Source organism: Danio rerio, chromosome 20, assembly GCF_052040795.2.
Source record: "Danio rerio strain M-AB ecotype USA chromosome 20, GRCz13ab, whole genome shotgun sequence".
In the NCBI taxonomy this organism is placed as follows: Eukaryota; Metazoa; Chordata; class Actinopteri; order Cypriniformes; family Danionidae; genus Danio; species Danio rerio.
The window spans coordinates 58,175,001-58,194,732 of record NC_141040.1 but is presented as its reverse complement, the minus strand read 5'-3'; the positions used below and the strand labels follow the sequence as shown (position 1 = coordinate 58,194,732).

Here is a 19,732-nt window from a genome sequence, read left to right as displayed (position 1 = left end):
GTTTAAACTTTATTATCCGTTCTGCTTGACACAGGAAATTTGTCTTCAACACTGGATTTAAGACAACAATTACAAACATACAACAACCACACAATAACAACACTCATCAAGACAACAACATAAGTTAAAAGTTTAAAAACCAAATTAGCCCCATAAAAAAATACTGCAGATCATTCTTGACAACCACCTCATTTACTTCATACAGTGATTTAAAATAACAACTGCCATTGGGATAAATGACTTCTTTTTTTTTCATTTTTAATGATCTGTCGGGTAAATTGAGTGTTTTTTAAAGTTTACATGAGAGAAAAGTGAGGTGTTGATTTTGCAGGACAGTTGGAATTTAATGCATTTGTAGATGAAATTAATCTTGTCCAGATTTATTTATTTATTTATTTTTATTTCATGTTATTAAATAAAATTTTCCTTAATTTTTTCTTACTTTTTAATTTATTTAAAAAAAATATTTTTTGTATTTATTTAATTTATTTTTATATATATTTTATATATTTTATTTTCGACTTTAATTTTTGCATGTAATTCATTTGTTTATTTTTATTTGAATTAATTATAAATATTTAATTTAATTAGGTATTTCATTTATGTTTTTTTTATTTTATGTATGTATGTATATATATTATACACACATACCTATATATAATTTTGTAAAATTATTAAATTAATTTTCATTTTAATATTTTATTTATCTATTGTTTTTTATTTCATTTTATTGTTTTATAATAATTATATATATATATATATATATATATATATATATATATATATATATATACATATAATTTATTTACTTTTTTATTTTATTTTTTATGAATTTTTTTCATTTTATTTATTTATTTATTTATTTATTATATTTGAGTTAATTTATTTTATTTATTTATTTTTAGATATAATTTCTATTTTTTTAATTATTTTTTTATAATTTTTTTATTTTTATATTTAATTAATTTATTTATTGTTTTTTATTTTATTTTATTTATTTTCATATACAGCAGAATCAACCGGCAACTATTCTATCATATGTTTTATGCAGCAGATGCCCATCCAGCTGCAATCTAGTATGGGAACACTCATGCACACTCATTCACACACACACACTCATACACTACGGCCATTGTAGTTCATCAATTCCCCAATAGCGCATGTGTCTCGACTGTGGGGGAAACCGGAGCACCCGGAGGAAACCCACGCCAACACGTGGAGAACATGCAAACTCTGCATAGAAATGCCAACTGACCCAGCTGAGACTCGAACCAGCAACCTTTTTGTTGTGAGGTCACAGTGCTAACCGTTGAGCCATCATGTCGCCAGCACCATAGTAACTCTGTTTAATTGAATATTTCTTCACATGCATTATGAAGCATCCTAAATATAGATGATGGAGTCTATTAAAAAAGAGATGTAATGCCATGTAGCATGCGCTTTGGAAAGCACTGAAATGCATTGTGACAAGGCATGCTGTTTAAGAGATGCAGCATGCTACTTTAATTAGTTTAGTTTTGTTCAAAAATAAGAGACATGCTTTCTTGTTAACGTAAAGGCAAAATGATTCACCCTCCTGTGAAGTTTTAATTCTATTTCAATTGATCTTTCACAGTATTTCCTATTTTTTTTTTTTTTGTCTTCAGGAAAAAGTCCTATTTACTTCAGTTTAGCAGGAATATATAATCCTTTAAATAAATGTGATTGAATAAATCTGTTGTTCAGTGACTTGACTAATTACCCTAGTGAAGCCTTTAAATGTCTCTTTAAGCTGAATACTAGTGTCCTGAAGAATATCTAGTCTGATATTATGTGCCGTCATCATGATGAAGAGAAAAAAAATCAGTTATTAGAAATAAATAGATGGCGCCCCCTGGAAATTTTCTTAGGGGTGGCCAGATGAGGCCACACCAAATCTTGGGGTGGGACACACAAAACATAATGTGTTCAGTGTAATGTTTTTTGTTGTTGTTTTTGGTAAATGAAATAATGTGGCGGCAGTGAATCTGCTACATCGGTGGCGCCAGTCAATCCACAATAATTTAGTAGCTGCAATTTATTTATTTATTGTACATTTAAATTAATAATATCAGCGGCAAAATCATATTGGGGTGGCCAGAGATTACACGGACACCCTTTGGAGACGCCCCTGGTCCCAAACTATGCATTTTTGTAAATCATGATTAACTTGCTCACAATTATGCATCAGTTAAACACAAGCAAATGCATTATTATGATCAACTGAGTGCATATTACAGAATAACTGCTGTATAAAGTGATCTAAAATCTAATCTAAATCTAAAATGATCATTAACCTTGATTATTAGCTTGTTTTAGTCAATATACTTGAATATCCCTTACTACGTGCCATAATTAACGTTGATATCAGTTTAGACTAGGTGTTCAAATTGCCTTTATTACTGTATTAATGACATTTCACCCACAATTATCAGCCAAATCTAGTCAGTAAAGTTTAAATAACCCTATAATAGTGCCATAGTGAAAGTTGATAACACTTTTATTTGAAAACAGTGTCAAATTGTCTTTATTAGCACTGTATTAATGACATTTTTGTGTTAATTATTAGCTTGTTTTAGTCAGTAGACGTGAATATCCCTTAATCCCTGCCATATGTAATGTGGAAATCACTTTAACCTTAGGATAGTTGCTCAAATTGCCTTTATTAGCACTGTAATAATCACATTTTAGTCAAATTTATTAGCTAATTTAAAGCTGAATGCCGCTTAGGAGCCATAATTAGGGTGGAAATCACTTTCACTTTAGAAATAGGGGCTCACATTGCCTTTATTAGCAATGTATTATTTAATTTTTAGCTTTAATTATTAGCCAATTCTTGTCAATAAAGTTGAAAAGCCCTCAATAAGTGCCATAATTAATGTTGATATCACGTTCATTTTAGAACAGTGTCAAATTGTCTTTATTAGCACTGTATTAATGACATTTTAGTCTTTTTTTATTAATTATTAGCTTGTTTTTGTCAATAGACTTGGATATACTTGAATATCCCTCTTAAAAATTCTTTAAAAAATCTAAAATGTAAAAATCGAAATTTAGGCCTTGAAAGTCCTAAATTGGCTGTTCTAGGTCTTAAATATTTTTGCACAGGTCTTATTTTTGCCATGTCCATGTAACGGCACATCTAATGCTCATTTAAATTCCTTTTCGTTGTTGTTGCTTAGTTTTCGTGGAGTTGTGTAATTTGCGGTATTACAACTACAAATGAGTCCAAGCTGCAATGGCCAATCAGCTTTCTGTTATTGAACTCAGTGCGCGCGGCGAATGTGACGTCATCGCTGTGTTTGCGGAGGTTAACTTCTGGTGCGTGCGACATGATTTCGGCTGGCAGAGCTCTTGAAGGTTTTTGAGACTTGTGTGAACAGTCCACGTGGCGCCGCGTTTGATTTGAGTTAAATATGAAACACTGAAGAGATTTAGTCTGAAACAGGTATGACAGTGCAGACATCTTATTTATTCATCCACGCGTGATCATAGGGAAAACCAGACGACCAAAAATTCTTGGCTAATAATTGCAACAGCCATGGGAAAGGAGGAAAGTTTTTGGAAAAGTTTGGAAAAATCTGAGGGATGAGTTTGTTAAAACTAAAAAAAGAGGCCATGCAAAAGTGGAGACCCGGGTGGTTTTATTATTACAGAATGTGTTTTATGACCATTCATAGGTTTTACACTGATGTATTTATTACAATTTTGAATTTAAAACAAACAATTTACTAAATATATATTATATATATATTTCCCAAATGATGTTTGTGGCATAACAGAGCAAGGAAATGTTCACAGTATGTCTGATAATCTTTTTTTCTTCCGGAGAAAGTCTTATTTGTTTTATTTTGGCTAGAATAAAAGCAGTTCTTAATTTTTTAGAACCATTTTAAGGTCACAATTATTAGATTAGCCCCTTGAAGCTATATATTTTTATCTTCAAGTGTCTTGAAGAATATCTAGTCTAATATTATTTACTGTCATCATGACAAAGAGAAAATAAATCAGTTATTAGAGATGAATTATTAACACTATTATGATTAGAAATGTGCTGAAAAAAGTTTCTCCGTTAAGCGGAAATTGGGGAAAAAATAAACAGGGGGCTAATAATTCAAGGGGGTGAATAATTCTGACTTCAACTGTAACTGGAAAGGAATATATGAACCTATCAGTTTACAATATATTGATACCCAATCTCTTGGGTTTATTGGTGATAATGGTCAGGAATGTTGGATCATTATTGCCTTTTTAGCTTATATATTAAGTAGAGGACTAGTCTTGACAGTAGTGTGGGAATCGTGGGCAAAAAAAAAAAAGTGTTCGTATTGTTAGTAAGTGTACTTTTTTTTTTTTGCTTTTATTCTTGCCATGATAAAAAATGTAATTGTTGAGCAACGCAAGATTTGTTGCCATTAATATTTATCTTTGCTAGGTAGAACTGTCCGAGATATGAACTACAGCAAGTGATGCATCATTGAGATTTAAAAAATTGTACATTTAAATTTTTTTTTTAATTTAATGGTTATAAAAATCCTTATAATAAATTATAAAAATAATAAAAAAATATTAGTTTAAAAATCTTCAATGATATTAATGATATGACCTAATTTCAGAAACTTTCTGCCTCTCTGTGTATCCGTCTGACCGCCCTCTGTCATTTAAAAGAATATCTCAATGGGAACGCGTCAAGTATAAAAGCCTCATCTGTTTCGTGAGGTGCGTGATGCGGCTCCAGGCGAAAGTATAAATCAGTGGTGCATCAAACCTGTCTTTAGTACTGTGCAATTTGAATACATTTATTTTACCACCAATTCTGTGATTCTGCATTTTCTCTTTGCATGTGTTTGATATTGTGATACAGGTCTTAAATCGAATGCTTAAAGGTCTTAAAGTCTTAAATTTGACATTATGATATCTGCAGAAACCCTGATTTTTATGATTGGATTAAAATTTAATTGCAAAAGCGTGATGTAAATGTAAGTGTGGTGGTGGCAGGACAGTGATATCTATTTTTCGACATCTAAAATAAAGTTTTTAACAGTGTAGATCCAAAGCAATCTCTTACAGAATCTGTACTGAATGTACTCTATACTGTATGCACTGTTGGGTAGGTTACTTCAAAAAACGTATTAGTTACTAATTACATCATTGAAAATGTGTTTAAATGACATTTTTAATTACTTTATTTGAAAAGGAACTCAGTAACTCAATAAGTCATTTAATTACTCAATTCAACACAAAGAAACTCAATGCATGAATGCACTACATACAATAGAAATTAAACTCAACTGTGATGACTTATGCCTAGTTCAGACTGCGTGATTTTAGCCCTGATTTTGGCTCGCCGACAGGTTTTGAGAAATCGCCGACAAATGCCTGAAATCACAGGCAAATCGCTGCTTGTGCACGTGAGTGACAATCACACAGTATGAACTATCAAAGAGGCAATCTGAGAGAATCGCCGATGAGTCGCCAATGCCTGTGAGATATTTGGCGTGCTGAATATCTGGAGCTGTCGGCGATTCAGTTCATGCCGTGTGAATTGAGTTTTGACTGAAAATAACATCAGCGATCGCCTACAGCCAATGAGAGAGCGGCATTCACTTGAGTGTGCGTGTGTGTATACCTGCTGCAGGCTAGCGGGAGGCTGGGGGAGAAGGTAAAAGCGCTCTTTTTCGGTTTATTTGGACCCACGAAAAGGAGGAAAAACTAGTGGAGTTTTGACAGGACTCAGGAGCAACCGTGTCTGTTTGACGTTTCATACAGAAAGAAATTAGTTTATTATCAACGTTGAGGAGAAATGGCTAATTCCCAGGTGAGGAAATATGTACATGTTCTACCCCATTAAAGGCTTCTTTCTCATTATGTAGTTAATAACAAAAGATATACGACGTGTTTTTGGCTGTGAGACGTAGTTTGGACAAAGTTATTGGCGATTCTTCCTATAGTAAAGTCATGCAATGTGAATGTCCATGTCGCCGAACCATCTTGCAGTGTAAACAAAGCAGCGACGAAACGCTAGCCCAGATAGTCAAGCAGTGTGAAAACATCTGTGACACGACTACTTTGAAAATCATGCAGTCTGAACTCGGCATTAGAGCCTACTCACACTATGCTATCCGTACCGTGCCCAGGCCCGTTTCCCGGATCGTTTGAGAAGTGTGAGTGCGCTGAATCAGGCTCAAACACGGTTCACTTGGCCGGCCCTGGCCCAGTTCAAAGAGGTGTGAGCTCGGTTCACTTGGGCTTTGGCGCGGTACGCTTGTGTGTGAGTGCAAAATGTGCCTGAGCCAGAAACTGAGGATGAAATGTGACTCTTAAGGGACTGTTTCATATGGATTTATTAATCATTCTTACTGTTCAGTGAACGCAAACTGCCATAGATTATTAAAGACGCAAACCCCTCACTGCACGACAGCTGCACCTTCAGCAAACCTCCTAATTCCTGCAGCACGACGGCTTTATGATTGTTTATGAGCGTCAAAAGTGGCGGATCTGTTCAGCAGAATATCTGACTGCGTGGCACCGCATCCCTAAGGACTAAAGCGAACTAGAGAAATCTCCACTGTGCTTAGTGAGAGCGCTTACTGAACAGCACAGTGTTGATCACGTAAGCGTGCCCAGGCCTGAATGTAGTGTGAGTGCAGGCCATCAGGGGAGACGGGAGGGAGGACAAGCGTGCTTTGGCCCGGTTCGAGGCAACTGTACATGGTGAGAGTACGGCCTTAAATCAAAGCTACACAGGACATTTTAGCTTTATTACAAGTGTAACACTTTAAGACTAATATTAAAACACTTAAAACACTTTAAACCTTATATTAAATGTCTTGTTTTTTTTACTGTGTAGGTGTCATTGAGTTGTCAGAAAGGTGCCTTTAAATAATGTATAATTATCAGTCACACTTTACAAATAAGGTTCATTAGTAAATGTTAATTAATGCATTTACTAACATGAACAAACAATGAACAATACATTTACCACAGTGTTTATTAATGTTAGTTAATGTTAGTTAATGAAAATACAGTAGTTCATTGTTAGTTCATGTTAACTCATGTTGCATTAACTTATGTTAACTAGCATGGACTTGAATGTTAATAATGCATTAATAAATGTTTAATTATGATTTATAAATGCTGTACATGTGTTGTTCATGATTAGTTCATGCTAGTAAATGCATTAACTAATGAACCTTATTGTTTAGTGTTACCTTATTATCTTTATTATTGTTTGAATCAAAACAGAATACATTTCAAAGTAATGACACAATATTTCTTCTTCTTCTTTGGCCTTAGTCCCGTATGGTTGCGGGGTCGGCTCTTTGGAACAAGTCCTCCATTTAGACTTGTCCATATGATAACGACTTTTTTACATGTCGTCAGGGCCTGCCGCCCTCATACACTCACACACTACGGACAATTCAGCCCACCCAATTCACCTGCAGCATGTGTTTGGACTGTTGGGGAAACCGGAGAACTTGGAGGAAACCCGCGCGAACGCAGGGAGAACATGCAAACTCCACACAGAAACGCCAACTGAGCCGAGGTTCGAACAGGCGACAGCACTACCTACTGTGCCACTGCTTCACCCGATGACACAATATTTCATGCACCATATATTGGCATACATTTGTGACTCAGTTACAATTATTAGTGTCTCAAGCATGTTCAATCAGCTTGATCAGTTCATTTCTCTGCTTCTCTTCATTGATTGATCCAGAACTGTCGAACTTCTGTACAGCATTTAAACAAGTCCATTATAAGTAACTAATTAAATGACCCAGACATGAAAATGAATCCCTTGCTGAAAAGTAATCTAATTACAGTACTTTGCAGCTAATGACACCCAACACGGATTGCAGTGTTTATTCGCTTGCATGCAAAAACGCATGCAGTTAATGAGCTTAATCCTAACTTTACCCATATTCCACAGAAACCTATTTACCAGGAGAGCCGCTACCCTGTAAACACACAATCCCTCCAGCAGCACTGTAATCCTGGTAATGCAACGCTTGACACAGTTTTTCCCTGATAAATAGTTTTTAATCAGGTAAAGCCAGCGAGTTACACATGACACACTCAGACTCTCTGTGGGAAAGAAATGAAGCCTCTGTGTTGCTGCAAATCTAATTTCTGGATCAAAATAAAAATGTCTGAGATGCTTTTCACCCCGTGCAGCTGCATGGAGACTTGAAAACACGGTGAATGTCAAAACACAATAGCTTTTGATGGTGTCATTTGGATTTTTGCGCTCTATATATCAGCACTTAATGCTTGAGGAAAGTCGCTTTATTTTAATGTAGATATAATGCTGTTTATAAACCGTTTACTGTGATTGGAGCTCGATAAACCCTTAATTCGCTGCTCATTAATATAATAGTTGGGTTTTTTACTTTGAGTTTTTAGTCTTATTTCTAATCCAAACATCGATCGTGCAGATTCTCACTCTATAACATCAGAAAGATCCGACCCTTCTTATCTGAACATGCAGCTCAACTCCTTGTTCAAGCTCTTGTTCTCTCCAAACTAAATTACTGTAACTTTCTACTAGCCGGGCTTCCAGCTAACTCTATCAAGCCTCTTCAACTGCTCCAGAACGCAGCAGCACGAGTGGTCTTTAATGAACCTAAACGAGCACATGTCACTCCGCTGCTCATCCGTTTGCACTGGCTGCAAGTTGCTGCTCGCATCAAATTCAAAGCTCTGATGTTTGCCTACAAAGTGACTTCTGGCCTAGCACCTTCTTATCTGCTCTCACTTCTGCAGATGTATGTGCCCTCCAGAAACTTGCGTTCTGTGAATGAACGTCGCCTCGTGGTTCCATCCCAAAGAGGGAAGAAATCACTTTCGCAAACTCTCGCATTCAATCTGCCCAGTTGGTGGAATGAACTCCTTAACTGCATCAGAACGGCAGAGTCACTCGCTATTTTCAAGAAACCACTAAAAACTCAACTATTTAGTCTCCACTTCACTTCCTAATCTGCAATTGCCTCTCTGGATATCACACTCACTGTACCCAAAAAAAAAAAAAAATAAATAAAAAATAAATAATACTAATACTTCCCTTCTTAGACTTTACAGACCTGAAACTTGCCTATAGCACTTATTCATTGTTGCTCTTAGTTGTGTAAATTGCTTCCTTGTCCTCATTTGTAAGTCGCTTTGGATAAAAGCGTCTGCTAAATGACTAAATGTAAATGTAAATCCAAACATCTAAAACGTATTACATCAAGAAGCATTTTCTAGACAAGCAAAAAAAATACTGTTTTGTTTTCAGAGATATTGAGTCAAAATGTCTATAAATCCACATCTTAAGCTTATACAATATAAATGTATCATGCGGACATGTGTAACACCAGTACAATTAAATAAATATAATACAAACACACCAGATTCATTCATTCATTCATTTTCTTGTCGGCTTAGTCCCTTTATTAATCCAGGGTCACCACAGCGGAATGAACCGCCAGCTTATCCAGCTAGTGTTTACGCAGCGGATGCCCTTCCAGCCGCAACCCATCTCTGGGACACACACATCATACACACACAATTTAGCCTACCCAATTTACCTGTACCACATGTGTTTGGACTGTGGGGGAAACCGGAGCACCCGGAGGAAACCCACGCGAAGGCAGGGAGAACATGCAAACTCCACACTGAAACACCAACTGAGCCGAGGTTCGAACCAGCGACCTTTTGCTGTGAGGCGACAGCACTACCTACTGCGCCACTGCCTCACCTTACACACCAGATATTTGTACAAAATGTTTGTTAGCTAGAGGAACCTTGTTTCACTGTATTTGGCAGTGCACAAAATTAAATTATTTTGGGAAGAGGTGAGAGTCATAAGTGGAAAAATTATTTCATAACAATAGTTGGGTTTTTTGTCTTATTTCTAGTCCAAACATCTAAAACGTATTACATCAAGAAGCATTTTCTAGACAAGCAATAAAATACTGTTTTGTTTACAGAGATATTGAGTCAAAATGTCTATAAATTCACGTCTTAAGCTTATACAATATAAATGTATCATGCGGACATGTGTAACACCAGTACAATTTAATAAATATAATAAAAATACACCAGATATTTGTACAAAATGTTTGTTAGCCAGAGGAACCTTGTTTCACTGCATTTGGCAGTGCACAAAATTAAATTAGTTTGGGAAAAGGTGAGAGTCATAAGTGGAAAAATTAGCGAACAAGCGAACAAGTATTTATAGACCTCAGCTTGCTTTATACCAAAAGATGTGTAGCTTTGCTATGGACAAAGACCAAACTCTACTCAATGGATAACACAAATGTTGTCAAGTCTTCCATTAGAAAAAATAACTTGTATACTAAAAGCTAAACAGCATGTATTTGAAAACATATGGAGTCCTTTCATTAGTTATATCAAAGAAGTGGAATTAGCAGAGGAAGAATTTGATGAATAATTTTTGATGGATAATGCAGTTCCAGATTTATAGTTTTGTATTGATAAATTCCTTAATATACAGTTGAAGTCAGAATTATTCGCCCCCCTCTGATTTTTTTTTCCATTTTTTTAATATTTCCCGAATGATGTTTAACAGAGCAAGGAAATGTTCACAGTATGTCTGATAATATTTTTTCTTCTTGAGAAAGTCTTTTTTGTTTTATTTCGGCTAGAATAAAAACAGTTTTAAATTTTTTAAAAACCAATTTTGGGACAATATTAATAGCCTCCTTAAGATAATATTTTTTTCGATAATCTACAAAACAAACCATCGTTATACAATAACTTGCTAGGTTACCCTAGTTCACCTTATTAACCTAGTGAAGCCTTTAAATGCCACTTTAAGCTGTATAGAAGTGTCTTGAAGAATATCTAGCCTAATATTATTTACTGCCATCATGACAAAGAGAAAATAAATCAGTTATTAGAGATGAATTATTAAAACTATTATGAGTAGAAATGTGCTGAAACAATCTTCCCTCCATTAATCATAAATTGGGGAAAAAAATAAACAGGGGCGCTAATAATTTAGGGGGGCTAATAATTCTGACTTCAACTGTATATTTGCTGTACCAAGTACTCAGTATGATTTTAATTGTCATGTTTGAATAGATTACCATTAATGACAAAAAGAGGAGCAGTTTTATTATTATTTTTTATTTATTTATTTTTTGTTTGTTTGTTCGTTTGTTTGTTGTTTGCTTTTAGTTTTTATTATAAATATAGGTATCCTCATATTTTGTATGATTTGTAAATGCAATAAGGTTATTAGTGTTGTAAAATGTTTGTAAAATGTTGTATTTCAATGTGTAGAAACTAAAAAAACGAAAAATAAAAATATAATGGAAAAAAAAATGAAGGGAGATTTTCTTTGAAACAAGCAAACTAATCTGCCAATGGGGATGAACATGATCTTGTTTTTCCTTTTGACATGAGATGATTCAGTTTACCCCATTGGCAGATTATTTTAATTCATTCTGACTCTTAACACAAGACAATCTTTCTGTCTAGAGCAGGGACGTCCAAACTCCAGTGTCCTGGAGAGTTTAGCTCCAACCCTAATCAAACACACCTGAGCCAGCTAATCAAGCTCTTACTATATATACTAGAAACTTCCTGGCAGGTGTGTTGAGGCGAGTTGGAGCTAAACTCAGCAGGACACCGGCCCTCCAGGACCGAGATTGGACACCCCTGGTTTACAGAATGCTTATTGATTAAGGAAATTGTAGATATTTGGACTAGAAACAAGACAAAACTAAGTAAGAAAGGCATTTATTTTGTATTTGCTTGGTGTAAGCGATGACGGTGCTCCGTATGGCGGCACATATGCCAAAATTGCATTTATAGAGGAGAATTACATGGCCACCGTGAAACAATGACATGCAAATCCATGAAGTGCTTTATATTTTTGGTCATGCGGTGGGTAGCATCTTCATGGCTAGAACGTCGGTGGTTTGAGCCTTGGCTGGGTCAGTTGGTGTTTCTGTGTGGAGTTTGCATGTTCTCCCCATGTTGGCGTGGGTTTCCCACACAAGTCCGAAGACATGTGGTATAGGTGGGTTGCAACCCAAGCTCATTCTGAAAACGTAGTCCAGCGGACGTTTCTGGAGACAGCGGAATACGTCCCGGGAGGTACATACGGCTGCATTTATTTTTTTCAAGCGAATGCTGCGGGGCGGTGTGACGCTGTTCCCTTTCACGCTTGCCGGCCGACCGCTTACCTCCTTGTGGATGACTTTCCCGCTGCAACCCGTTTGCCCACTCAGCTCACCGTGTACGTCGGCAGGCTCGAGATGCAGAGAGGAGTCAACCACGGCGATCGGTTTCGAGTCAGGGGAAGAGCGGTTCCAGCAATCAGGCAAGACAAAAACAGAATCCCAAAAAATAAGTGAACGAGTTTCATAACAGGGTGAGAACGCGGTGAAATCAGGTGAATCAGGGCTTTTCTTTTTTTGGACGGCTTTTCTAAATTGTTGCTCGGGTTTAGGGAAGCGAGTGGACGGGCGGGTCAATCGGTAAAATTGGTTGGGTTCAGGGGAGGAGGAGGGCGGGTCAGCCGATTGGCCGGTCGTGGAGTCAATCATCCGGTCAGTCGGACAGCGACCTCTGGTAAGTTCACGCGAGAACAGCGCGGGCACGAACTGCACTCACGAGAGGCATTTGAGATGCGAAAAAGCACACAACAGCGGCCTCTCGCGGATTCGCAAAAACAAAAACTGCAGCCCTACGTACCCGCCGGGACGTATTCCTCCAGAAACGTCCGCGGGACTACTTTTCGACAATGAGCCCGTGTTGGTGAATTGGGTTGGCTAAATTGTCTGTAGTGTATGAGTGTGTATGTGTGTTTCCCAGTGATGGGTTGCAGCTGGAAGGGCATCTGCTACATAAAAATGTGCTGGATAAGTTGGCGGTTCATTCCGCTTTGGCGACCCTCGGATTAATAAAGCGACTAAGCCGACAAGAAAATGAATGAATAAACGATTCTGATCTGTTCAACTTTTGGTGAAATGTCCTTTTATATTGATATGCGTGAATATAAGGCTGTAATATGTACAGGGGCGCAACTGCACATTTACTGATGGGAATGCGGCTTCAACTTTTGCGCGCCCCCCCTTCAATCCAACTATATTTTATAACAGGCAAGTGATAAAATGTGGAAATATTTCCATCAATAAATTAAAGATATTTTTTCATAAAGATATCAATATGCTTCAAAAATACAGATTCGCAGTTCTGAACACAACTGAAACAGTATGTAGTAAAAGGTATAATTACATTAAGCATGTTAAGTCGCAATCTCATACCACCCCAAATTTCTTCTCAATTTAATTTTCCCTCACTAAATGATTATAGCACCTTGACTAGCCTTGCTTTTGGACTTTTTGTACTACATTTGTCAAAACAAAATGATAGACATGGGAGTCCTAAAGGGCAAAAGAACATTGCAATTACTTCTCACATGCACACTGTGAGAAGTGTAAGGTCTGTCTTTGCAAGAACAATTGAGTGAAACTGCTAGAAGTGAAATAAAAAAGACTGTTTAGTGTAAATGTTAGTCAAATGTGTAGTGTAAAAAAACAGAAACAAACTGTGTGAGATGTTCTATTAAATTGAAATGTTATAACTTTGTTTGTAGCTAAAATTAAAATAGTTTTGAGCTAAGAAGTTACCAAAAGGCCTGATGAATCAATATGATACATAATAAATTCATAAAAACATGTATATGGTATGAAAAACAGGGGGAGGGGTGGAATGATTTTTTTAAATTTAATAAAATACAATATTATACGCTTATAAAATGCTATATAAACATTTTTAGCAAAAAATATATATATTATTTGAAACTTTTAATATGGATAATTTCAAAAATAGTTTTGGCACAATGGCGCCCCCCTTGTGTGGCGCCCCTATGCGCCGCATATTCTGCATACCCCCTTTTTGCGCCACTGAATATGTAGATGTGTGTAAATAAATTATATATATATATTCTTATAAAACAAACTTCTTCAATGCAGATGCTCTTACTTTTCACCACAGATTTAAAACTAAATTAAATAGTAATGCAACTTCATTCATTTTCCTCCGGCTTAGTGCCTTATTTATGTGTGGTCGCCACAGTGGAATGAACCGCCAACTATTCCAGTATACGCTTTACACAACGGATGACCTTCCAGCCGCCACCCAGTACGGGTGTTTGTAGCTCCGCCCTCTTCCGAAAAGAGCATCTCATTTGTATTTAAAGCGACAGTCACCAAAGCGCCACAATTAGGATCGATGCCTGAAAGGGTCAGATTCAGAGGGAGCTCAAACTTCCCTACACACTCTAGAGACATTTGAAAAGCATTCGGCATCTTATCATAATCTTATAATAGTTCCCCTTTTAAAATAAAGTGTCATTTTATTCCTCTTTTTATATGCTGTGTTTCTGTAATGTACATTACACAGTCCAAAGCGACATATTCCTCGAAAAACTCAAGCATAAGCTCTAGATTTCCACAGTCTCTCCTGCCAATGCTTCAGTTCAACAAAAACACACTTCTCAATCCGACGGCACCGTAAAAATGTCTTTTGACGTGTTCTCCCAGGACGTCCAGACATCTCGGAGATCTTAAACGCATAGATTGAGAAAGCATGCTGAACACAGGCCAGATATTTCCAAGAATCCCACATGTGTGGAGTAGATTTGTGGTCCTTTTGGGTAATTCTGAGCATAACACTGGGTCAAGTGTGTCGATTCTGTGCTAATAATAGAGCAAAACACAATTTCTGCTGCATGGCGATGGGGAAATTCACTTTGCTCTGGTGTGTTTTGGATGCGCATCGGTCACACTTATACAATAATGTTAGCCGTTTACTAACATGAGCTAATAATGAGTAACACTTGTGCAGGGTTTATTAATCATACTTCAATATTTACTCATGCATTATTCAAACAGAAACGCACGCTTGACATCAGGTAATGTTCTGAGAGGTAACATCAACTAACTATGATCTATCATCTATCTATCATCTATCTATCTATCTATCTATCTATCTATCTATCTATCTATCTATCTATCTATCTATCTATCTATCTATCTATGTATCTATCTATCTATGTATCTATCTATCTATCTATCTATCTATCTATCTATCTATCTATCTATGTATCTATGTATCTATCTATCTATCTATCTATCTATCTATCTATCTATCTATCTATCTATCTATCTATCTATCTATCTATCTATCTATCTACACACATGCACTCACTGGCCACTTTATTAGGTATACCTTACTAATACTGGGTTGGACTGGGTTTTGCCTTCAGAACTGCTTTAATCCTTCAGGGCAGAGATTCAACAAGCTGCTGGAAATATTCCTCTGAGATTTTGCTCCATATTGTCATGATAGCATCACACAGTTGCTGCAGATTTGTCGGCTACACATCCATGATGCCAATCTCCCGTTCCACCACATCCCAAAGCTGCTCTATTGGATTGAGCTCTGGTGACTGTGGAGGCCATTTGAGTACAGTGAACTCATCGTCATGTTCAAGAAACCAGTCTGAGATGATTGAGCTTTATGACATGCTGCGTTATCCTGCTGGAAGTAGCCATCAGAAGATGGAGACACTGTGCTCATAAAGGGATGGACATGGTCAGCAGCAATACTCAGGTAGGCTGTGGTGTTGATGCTCAATTGGTACTAATGAACCCAAAGAAAATCTCCCCCACACCATTACACCACCACCACCAGCCTGAACTGCTGATACAAGGCAGGATGATCCATGCTTTCATGTTGTTGAGGCCAAATTCTAAGCCAACCATCCGAATGTGGAGCAGATCGTCTTGACCATCTACATGCCTAAATGCACTGAGTTGCTGCCATGTGATTGGTAGTCTGGCCATTCTCCTCTATCCTCTGGCATCAACAAGGCATTTGCGCCCACAGAACTGCCGCTCACTGGATATTTCCTCTTTGTCGGAGCATTCTCTGTAAACCCTAGAGATGGTTGTGCGTGAAAATCCCAGTAGATCAGCAGTTTCTGAAATACTCAGAGCAGCCCGTCTGGCAGCAACAACCATGCCACGATCAAAGTTTCTTAAATCCCCTTTCTTCCCCATTCTGATGCTCACTTTGAACTGCAGCAGATCCTCTTGACCATGTTTACATGCCTAAATGAGTTGAGCTGCTGCCATGTGGATTGGCTGATTAGAAATTTGCGTTAATGAGTAGTTGGACAGGTGTACCTAATAAAGTGGCCAGTAAGTGTTTGTGTGTGTTTGTATGTGTGTATGTATGTATGTATGTACGTACGTACGTACGTACGTACGTACGTATGTATGTATATATATATATATATATATATATATATATATATATATATATATATATATATATATATATATATACACACACACACAGAAACGCACAGACACTTACTGCAGTGTTTTATGCACACATAAATGCATAAAATAGTCCTTTATAAAGATAGAATATTCATGAATGAATGTTTTGTTCGTGTCTGCATATTGATAATAATTTATGAACAAATACATGCATGCATACACACTAGGCATGGGCCGGTATAAGATTCTGACTGTATGATAACCTTGAATAAAATATCAGGGTTTCCGGTATTGTGCTTACTGCTGTAAAATATATTCTTTTTAAATGTCTGGGTAAAAACAAAAACTTGTTCCCCTTGTAAACACAATATATTTTATTTTGAGAAACTTTTAAATAGCAGAACATTTTGGCGGTTTTAAAACCTTGACTTTACCAAACCGCGGTTTACCTTGAACACGGTTATCGTCGCATGTTTAACACACACACACACACACACACACACACACACACACACACACACACACACACACACATAAATAATGAGCACATGTGCATAAAGCATGCATTTCTAAAGTGATTTGTCCTATAACTGAATGAATGTCTTGTGCATGTATTGATGCTGGCACATTTCTGTGCCTCTTTTTTCCCGCTGACCTTAATAGCATTTATTCGCTAATCTGCTATGCATACTTTAGACTTCCTACTTATACATTTTTAACAATCTGACAGGCACGAGAAGCGCTTACAAAAAACTGCAGATGAAATACGCTGCTGGCTCCTAACCCCGTTACCTCCAATAAACCCTGCTAAGAGCTTGGCAGGAGCGCGCGGGTCACATCAGGACAGCCCAGAATAGGAAAAACAGCCTGCAGCAAAACTTAAAGAGATTGGAAAAAATCCCGGACACAACTACTGTAGGAACTCCAGACGGCCACCAGAACACGGGGAATTCATGCAGACGGCAGATATACAGCTCAAGTCTCAATTATCCACCCTCCTGTGAATGTTGTTTCTTCATCAAATATTTCCCAAATGATGTCGAACAGATTCAGGAGTTGTTCACAGTGTTTCCTCCAATATTTGTTCTTCTGGAGAAAGTCTTGTTTGTTTTATTTCAGCTAGAATAAAAGCAGTTTTTAATTGTTTTACACACTATTTTAAGCTCAATATTATTAGCCCCCCTAAGCAATATTAGTTTTGGATTGTCTCCAGAACAAACCACTGTTATACAATGACTTGCCTAATTACCCTAACTTTACCCTAATTACCCTAGTGAAGCCTTTACATGTCACTTTAAGCTGTATAGAAGTGTCTTGAATAATATCTAGCCTAATATTATTTACTGTCATCATGTCAAAGACAAAAGAAATCAGCTATTAGAGATGAGTTATTATGATTAGACGTGTTGAAACAATCATCTTTTAAACAGAAACTGGAGAAAATATAATCAGGAGGGCTAATCACTCTGAATTAAACTGTACAGAGCGCAACACTGCACATCTGAATGCCGTTTCTGATAATTTTTTTCTGCGATTTTTGGGTTTTTTGTGGCTCTGAATCAGCCGCTGTGCGTTTAGACTGAGAGGCAGAGAAGGATCGTGTAGCATAGCAACCATCGTCAAGGTCCAGTCAGGACAATCCAGTGCATTTGGAGACATTTCAGTGCATGGAGCCGGTATTGTGCTGATTTATTTAGATTATTTTTGGAGAATCTGAATATGAAAAACTGAGAATTTGTCAATTTGTGACATTGATCAAATTGTGATGTCACTTATTTTCATATGTAAATATGTATATGCAGTTGGAGTCAGAATTATTTGCCCCCGTTTATTTTTTCCTCCAATTTCTTAACACATTTCTAAACATAATAGTTTAATTACTCATTTCTGAGTTTAATTATTTTTATCTTTGACATGATGACAGTAAATAATATTAGACTAGATATTCTTCAAGACACTTCTATACAGCTTAAAGTGACATTTAAAGGCGTCACTAGGGTAACTAAGGTAACTAGGCAGGTTAGGGCAATTAGGCAAGTATTTGTATAATGATGGTTTGTTCTGTAGACTATCGAGAATTATATTGCTTAAAAGGGCTAATAATATTGACCTTAAAATGGTGTTTAAAAAATTTAAAACTGCTTTTATTCTAGCCGAAATAAAACAAATAAGGCTTTCTCCAGAAGAACAAATATCATCAGACATACTGTGAAAATTTCCTGAATCTGTTCAACATCATTTGGGAAATATAAAAAAAAAAAATCAAAGGGCGGCTAATAATTCTGACTTTAACTGTACATATATATATATATATATATCAGAACTCCTACAGCCTCTTTACCCTTTGTGTATTACTCCGCCCACATACAGCCAGCAGAAAGCAGACACTACAGATCTAAAGTTTAAAAGATGCACGCTCAGCTGTTCAACTGTCAGCTTATGATTTGAATCTAATGTGGAAGAAAGTAGTTCCTCATACAAAAGGGTTTTTGAGACTCTCCATGTTTGATTTAGTTTTTATATACACAATAAGGCCGTCAAACTTTTGTGTAAACACAATATCACACGAGTAGCAGTGCCATATGGCTGTATATCGGCACTGTATATCCGCCTGTGGCCTCGTGCCAATGCATGTCTCCCACCAGTGCCGATATACAGCCATATCGCACTGCTACTCGTGTGATATTGCTCACATATATATATATATATATATATATATATATATATATATATATATATATATATTTGGTGCTTAGCATATATAGGTTCACCCTTTACAAATTTATTTTTTAGATGAAAATGTCCTATAGTAAGCTCTACATTATTACATTTGTGCATATTCTAGGCATGGGATGATAACCGTTTTCAAGGTATACCGCAGTTTGGAAAAGGCAAGGTTTTAAAATCACCAAAATGTCCTGCTATACCCTTCCTAAGGTATGTGTACGATTTTTTATTTACAATTTTAGTTTGTTTTTAGGACAGCAGTATCTCCAGCAGAAAAAAAAATCCAAAGATGCTGCATTAAATTGTAAATAAATCTGTTTTTGAGACTAATGAAGACAGCTGAAGTCAGTGATTTTTTTTTTTTTTTCATTATTTAGCCTGAGATGTTTACTGCTCCAAAATATCTCAAATGTTTCTCAAAATAAAATATATTGTGTTCAAAGGGTTTTCATTTTTTACCCAGACATTGAAAAAGAATATATATTAGAGCAGTAATAACAATACTGTGAAACCCTGATATTTTTATCCAAGGTGATCATACCATCAGAATCTTAGGTCCCACTTTACATTAAGTGGCCTTAACTAATATGTACTTACACAGAAATTAATAGTTTGTTACAATGTACTTATTGTGTAAATACATGTATTTACTGTGTACTTATGCTCGATTAAATACATGT

General features: G+C 36.4%; 1 long non-coding RNA gene and 1 other non-coding gene across 2 annotated transcripts in view; one reads left to right on the top strand and one right to left on the bottom strand.

Moving 5' to 3' along the window:
- The window catches only part of LOC147839507 (uncharacterized), a 519,823-nt gene that overhangs the window by 155,565 nt on the left and 344,526 nt on the right, over positions 1-19,732 (bottom strand). The window lies entirely within an intron of this gene.
- LOC147839511 (U6 spliceosomal RNA) lies at positions 11,800-11,904 on the top strand. Its single transcript, XR_015519283.1, has one exon. It is a non-coding gene; the product is annotated as a U6 spliceosomal RNA (small nuclear RNA).